Source organism: Lolium rigidum, chromosome 6, assembly GCF_022539505.1.
Source record: "Lolium rigidum isolate FL_2022 chromosome 6, APGP_CSIRO_Lrig_0.1, whole genome shotgun sequence".
NCBI lineage: Eukaryota > Viridiplantae > Streptophyta > Magnoliopsida > Poales > Poaceae > Lolium > Lolium rigidum.
The window spans coordinates 319001129-319008333 of NC_061513.1; the positions used below are offsets into that span (position 1 = coordinate 319001129).

Genomic DNA, 7205 nt, shown 5'->3' on the forward strand with positions numbered 1-7205 from the left:
ATAAGATTCGTGCTCCGCATCCTGTGGTCGGAACGCAAGCGTCGCACCGTTGGATGCGTGACACGTGTCCCAAACCCTAACAGTAAAAATGGCTAGAGATAAGTTACCGCAGAAATCGCGCGAAAATGGCGCCAGAATTGGCGGAACCGTTTGAGTCTTTTAAGATTCCGGGTAATTGCGTGAGGATAAGTTAGTTCTCATTCGCGAGCGAGGGAGTAACCCGGAAATGTTCTTTGGAATGTCGATGGATGAAGTCCCGCAGGATGGGAGCATTTTCCGACTAATAGTTGGAGAAAGAAGAAAATGCGAAGTTGGAGCTCTTCAAGTTTCTCCGCGTTACCAACGTTTGCCGGAGATCGTGATGGACCAGCAAGGCGGAAGCTGCAGGTGAAACTCGGAGAACTCTGGGGGCTACTGTTGTGGGTATACTTCATGGGTGTACCATCGACAGTGCCTAGATCCGGCAAGCCCGGGTGGCCCACGAGATGGTGATGAGGCATGTGGCCCATCGGGCGGCCCGATTCTTGTTGATCATGAAGGAAGAAGTCCAGCCCGGGATCGGTAAGCCGGATCCGTACCGACATTAGGAGTAACCCGGATCCATGGAGGCCCATGAGGAACCCGGATCCGGTACGACGTATATGGAAGGCGGATCCGTGACGTGCACGGCAAGATATTGTACCGTAGTTAGGCTATACGTAATCCGGCTAGGACTCTCCATGTAAACCCTAGATCCGTGCGCCTTTATAAGCCGGATCCCGGGAGCCCTAGAGGCACAACCACAACTCATTGTAACAACGCGAAAGCGCCCGGATAATTCCGGACAAGCAGCGGTAGGCCCTGTCATCGTGCAGGTGTTCCGAAGCTGGGTAACTCGCGTACCACCGTCCCGTGTGCACTCCGCCCTATGGCCCCTACTTCTTCTCCCCCTCGTGAGGATCCCTCCTCCGAGGTACCGTCGATTAGGCAACGACAGTCTCGACGATCTAGCCTCCTCTTCGTCGTCTTTGACCCGAACACCTCGGCCACTAAAGGTAGTTGGCCTCCTGGAGTCTAGATATTCATCACACCGTAGGCACCCGGGCGCTCCCTCCCAAGCGGCTCTAGAGGCGCCGCCTCCACCCTCCACCCTCTCCCCCTCCAACATCTCCCCCTTTGGCCGCCGCCCTCGCTGGCGGTGTTAGCAGCCCCCTTTCCGTCAAACGGTGGTGGGGATGGAGAGGTGCTGCCCGACGGCTTCTCTCGGGAGTTGGGGATTCGCTGGTGGGGGCACAGAGTGGCGCGATCGTTGTTGGACGATGCCTGAGGATCTCCATCGGGGGTTGATGAGGAGGAGGCAGTACATCGGCTGCGCGGCTTTGGCGGGCACAACGGTGATCTGCGTCGTCGGGACGAAATCTTGGTCATGAGGCACGATCTTGACCAGATGGGTTCAGGCAGGGTGGGTGTTGTGTGGTGTATGGCTGTCCTCGGGACGCCGTTGACTTGCAGCCTAGCGCTGGACTACCTCTTTCCTCTTCCGTTCCATCAAGGAGACGACTAGCGGAGTGGGGGCCTGTTAGTATCGCGAATAAAGATGGTGGTCATAGGGTTTCTCTTGTGCAAAGATGAAGAACTGCCCGAGGCTTGTGATTCTTGATCTGGCCGGAGTGTTGAGTTCCGGAAGGCTCCACTGGAAAATGTAACGGTGCACATATTGCCTGGAGTTTGCTGGGTCGGGTGGTATTTGGTTGTGCTCACCCATGCTTTTATTCCAACCGTTTGATTCTGGAGGGAGTGGCGCGAAGCTCTGTTATATGTTGTCATCAGATGATATTCTGGTCCATGGTGAAATCAGAGGAGGAGAATATCATAAAGGCCAGATTGGACGACTAGCAATGGAGGTTGGAGTTTGTGCGTTGTTAAGGAACTTGCTTGGTGTTCTGGATTTTCGTAGCAGCAGTATGTAAGTGGGAGCAGTAGCACAGGTGAAATCCAGAGTCTTACCATTCAGGGTGAAAATCCAAGGTCTGACCTTAATTGGTTTATTCCCTTCTTGGAGACGTCGCTTTTGGAAAGCCTAGAGTTTAGGTGATGTCTTGGTGGTGAATGTATTGTTGCTGCTAAGGCTGGAATACCGTAGCGGAGCTTTTTTTTAGTTTTGTTTCTCCTTTTTAGCTATATGCATCCATATACCATTTGAGGTGTAATTAGTATCTCTCGATATTAATATATTTCTTTTATGGAAAAGATATTCATCACACCTTGTTCCTCACGGTCCTATGCTTGCTGCTCGCCGTTGCCTGACTGCCAGACCCTGCTCGCCTATACCCCGTGGTACATTGGTACGTACAGTCGTCCATGAATCTGATGAAAAGTTTAGAGATGATGGCTTCTATTCTAGTATTGGGAGTGTCAAAGTCATTGCATCACATCTAGACATAGATCCAAAATTTGGTACACACGCTAAAGTAAAGGAATTAAGGAGCATTTTGGTGAAATCAAATGATGAAGATGGGAAACTACAAATATTGGTTCTTATTTGAAGTAATAAACTAGAACGAATACGACTTGTTGTATTTTATTATTCATTTTGTCTTCATATCATAATATGACATCATGTAAGTGCTTAAAAAATATTTATAGACATCCTAGACTATGAGTATGTTAGTTGGATGTTAATTTTTAATTATTTTACAAGTACGAGTTGACAAAATATTTCTATATTGAGAACCAACCTAAGGTTGGGTGGTTAGGAGGGTGGTTGTACCCCCGAACCAGAGTTCAATCCCAGGTTTGACATCTGTGTGTCTCATTAAGGCAGAATATTTATTCAGTGGGAGGCGACGTTCCCATCGACAGCGAGGCGCCAGTGGTGACTTCGTCAATTTCAAGATCCCCGCTGGCTCAGTATTTCGGAGGTGCTCATAGGGGTAGGGTGTGCGTGTGTGCGTTCATGGGGGCGAGTGTATGCGCGTATATGTGAGCGTCTGCGTTTGTACTGTGTTTCTAAAAAATAATATTTCTATATTTATCGATATGTGTGTTCATATATATCCTTGGGACCCAGTCAACTTATCCATATATAGGACCCTGCAAAATATAGAGCCGGGCCTACTTGCGGCGAAAATGACCAATATGACTCAATCGTGTTTTTATTTCTATTCCAGGATTCTTTTTGTAAAGTTCTAGGATTGTTCTGGTTTTCTTTTTTGTGAAATGTATCCACGGATTAAAATTAAGATAGCTCCAGGGCTCCTTCGAGACGCCTTTCCCGTTCAAAAAAATGGAAGAAGTAAACAATAGATTTTTAAACAGAAGGTATAAGTGCCCATCTTTAAATTAATAAAACCTCAAACGGCTAAGGTTGGCTAAGGTTTGTTACAAGGTGCTAACCTGCTTACGACACAACGAACATCAAAAGCACACCATAAACAAGAAAATAGCTTGTTGATGTCGAAGCCTCCTCGCGAAGCCACCAGAGAAGACGCAACACATGTCCAATGGAGCCACCTGCTACCTTGAGGGAAGTCGTCGTCTGCAATATAGGTTGGGAGGGGCAGTACCAACAACCATTTCCAATGTCTTAGAGGATCCCTTCCCTCTCATCCTGCCTCAAAGGACGCCGAACCTTCGAACATTGGATACACTCCCCTGAGCTATGGAGAATGCACACCACAAGCCAAACCTGGCCAGAAACCACACACGCCTCACCGAGGCTGACAAAGCCACCAAGGCTGACGAAGCCACCGAGGTTGTACTGCCACCTTCTAGGGGAGCCGCTGCGAAGAATGCAAACATGGGCTACGATCGTTGATGAAAGAGCAGGTCACCGAGCGCGCTCGGGCAACACCACTACCAGCCGCCAAACACCACCACCGCCCTCAACTGGCAACCGTTCCCCAGGCGACGCCCCCAAGGGGGAATCGACGCCCATGGCACCGACGTCGCCCAATCTAGAGGATTTTGGGTTTTCACCCAGGAACATGGCCGGGGTGGGGAGAACCTGGGACCTCAACAGTGCCTCAAGAGGAAGAACGGCGCCCCAGGATGTCGCCACTGCCATGGTAGTCTAGACAACTAGGCGTTTCCCCCGGTCCCAATCTCACACCACCGCCCCCGAACCGTCCCCAGATCCCTCAGGAGCCGACGACCAGCTTCGGTGGAGAAGAGAGCCAAAGTGAGAGTAAAGAGCTGACCTTCAGATCTGGTGGGTGGCCACCGGAGCAGCCACCACGCCACGACCGTCACCCACCACCACCTTGCCACCCGTGCGGCCAAGGACGACGGCGCGCACCCACGGATGCCGCCATAGCCGACTTTGCCTCTCAACGTGAGGCTGCCGCCCCGTCGCCCAAGAAGCCCTGCCACTAGAAGCTATGCCGCCATTGTCGTCGCCCTCGAGGAAGAAGCCAACATCGTCGAGCTCCGCCTCCTCCACCACGAGGAGCCATCTCGCCGCGGCGCGCCGGCCCGCTGCACGAGGAGCCGCCGGCTCGTCGCTCCGCCGCCAAGATGTGAGAGCCCCGCGCCTCCGCCTCGCGGGTGGGATCCCGGGATCCGCCGCCGGCACCGCACGGCCTTTGGCCAGCGGCTAATGCTGGCGGTGACGGCGGAAGGGAGAGGGCAGAGGAGTTGCTGGGTTACGGTTGGAATCGCCCGCCCAGTCGCCCGCGGGGAGCGACAGGGTCGGCCCGAAGAGTTTTCGAAGTAAACAATAGATACTCATATTTCATAGCATCCTGTTAAAAAACAAGTTTTATAGCATGAGATGGATAACCTGGAATGCCACATCTGTTTTATGCCTTTAATTTGATTCACAAGTTTAATTGACATGTATATGTAAACGCTTTGCACATTACTCTGTGGATCAGTTTAACAGTTTGCTCATTACGAGCCTCCCTTACATACCATCCGTTATATTCCTTTTTTTGAAAAGGGGAGGAGAGCCCCGTCTTTGCGCCAATCAATGCCACACAACCAATTTTATTGCATAGTTTCATAACTTTAGAGTTTATGCTCATATGGGTCACACAACGCGGAACAAAAGAAAAACAAGCCACCTATGCATTCTGTATTCTTCGAAAAAGCCGCTAGCAATCCTGGTTAGTGCTTTTCTAAACAAGTTGTGCTTAGTAATTATTAGCCATTCCTGCATCCAATCTGCTTGCCCCCGTCATACCGGTTTATTAGGGTATTATGCACTTTGAAAAAAAATTTAACCATTAATTTGGCAACAAATTATGATATACATACCGCACAAATTATGTCATTGGATTCATGTTTAAAAGAAATTTTCAATAGTATAACTTTCCTGGTATGTATCTTATATTTTTAAACTAATTAATGGTTATTTTTTCTCGAAGTACGTAATACCCTAATAAACCGGTATGGGAGGAGTATTATGTGCATGGAATGCCACTTCGGACAAGATGTAAAAAAAACTTGCAAGTCCATCAAAATGACTCTTCTCTGTAATGATGGTAAATTGGCATGCAGGCAAAATATATGATAGATGTTGGGATGTGTTTATGCAGTAAATAAAATGTCCAATCACAAAAACCGCTTCAACGTTGGTATTTATTATGGCATTTGCCAAAACCGCACCGAAGTAGGTTTGACGGGATTGTTAAGAACGCTTTGTCCCGTCAAGAAAAACTAATCAGAGAAGAGTGAGTTTTATGTGACTTGGAAATACTACTCCACACACATATAGCAAAAGACCACGTACGGGCATATGTGTTAATTAATACAATACGTAAATATCATGTTACACCATCTATTCTCTCCACACACATATGTATGTCAAGCAAGTGCATATATCTATCTACACGGGTCCTTATGGGAGGCTGCTGGCTTCGTACTTTTTTTTTGAAATGGGGAATGAAACCCCAACCTCTGCATCATAATGATGCACACGGTCTTTTATTAAATAAACTGGCTTCGTGCTAGTATTAGTATATGCATGTCACTGCTGCTGCCCAGGTAAACCTGCTTCACCATCGAAACGATTTCTTCTGCCTTAGCTGAAAAGTACAAATCTAATCAGATCACGGAATGAACGGGTAGGCTCCTAGCTATAAACAAATTGGCAATTTGAAGAGAGAAAATTACGTCATTGCTGCGGCCGCACTTCTTCTTGCGGCAGTTGGTAGACCTCGGAGGAAGCCGCGCATAGCACCTACAAATCAATGGCAGAGAAAAATCGGGTAATATGTCAGACCGAGATGGAGGAAATCGAGCATTTATACTATAGTCGCCCCTTGGTATATATGCACGTACTTTCGTCTGATCATCTTGGTCTCGTTGTGGCTGAGCGCAAGCGCTCAGAGGTTGGGATCGATTTTGGGGTAGACCCCCCGGCCAGGCCGGTAGCCGCCGCGGAGGCCGAGCACGAGGTGCAGCGTCGACTCCTTGCAGACGCCGTAGTCGGCAAGCGTTCCGCCATCCTCCGCCTCTAGCTGCTTCCCAGCAAAAACGAGAGACAGGAGCTGATGCCCGTCGTCGTCGATGGTGACGATGGCTCCTTGCTTGTCCTGGATCTGGGCCTTGACGCTGTCGACCGTGTCGCTGCTCTCGACCTCGAGCGTGAGCGTCTCCCCGGTGATGGTCTTGACGAAGATCTGCATCGTCGTGGGAGGTGGCGGTGCTGTGGTTTGTTGATCGACGAGCGCAGCCCAGAGGAGCGGCAGATGTACATATATAGCGATCTATTGATTGGAGGGGGCCGATACGAAGTTACGAACAGAGTAGGCCACGGTAACGAGGATACGGACGTGGTGATCGCCACGGATACAGTCAGAAAATTCCGAACGTCTACTACACCAGCACGGTGTTCGCCACTCCGCCGCCGCCGGTCCTGGTCTCGCATGGCGAGGTCATTGCGGTGCTGGGGGACGGCGCGCACATGACGGGGCTGGGTGAGGGGGTGTAGCAGATGGTTCTTCTTCAGAAGAATCTGAATGTTTTTAATATACTCGATTCTTCTTCAGATCACTAATTACACGATAAATTCAGGCTATGGTTCACTGCATGTGTTCGCGGCTAGGCAGCGTGGGAAGGTGAACTGGTGCAGATTAGCAGAGGAAGACCACCGATTCTACCATTCCGGGGCTTCAGCCAGAACGAGGTGCAATCCAATCAAAATAATTAAACACGACGGTTTGCCACTCCGAGGAAGCTAAAGCAAAAAATCCCGAGTAAATATTTCATAGACATTATGTGGA

At 49.6% G+C, this 7205-nt stretch overlaps 1 pseudogene; it reads right to left on the reverse strand.

Annotated features, from left to right (window-relative positions):
- Window positions 1–5975: 5975 nt before the first annotated feature.
- On the reverse strand, window positions 5976–6608 carry LOC124664671 (annotated as a pseudogene).
- Window positions 6609–7205: the final 597 nt, after the last annotated feature.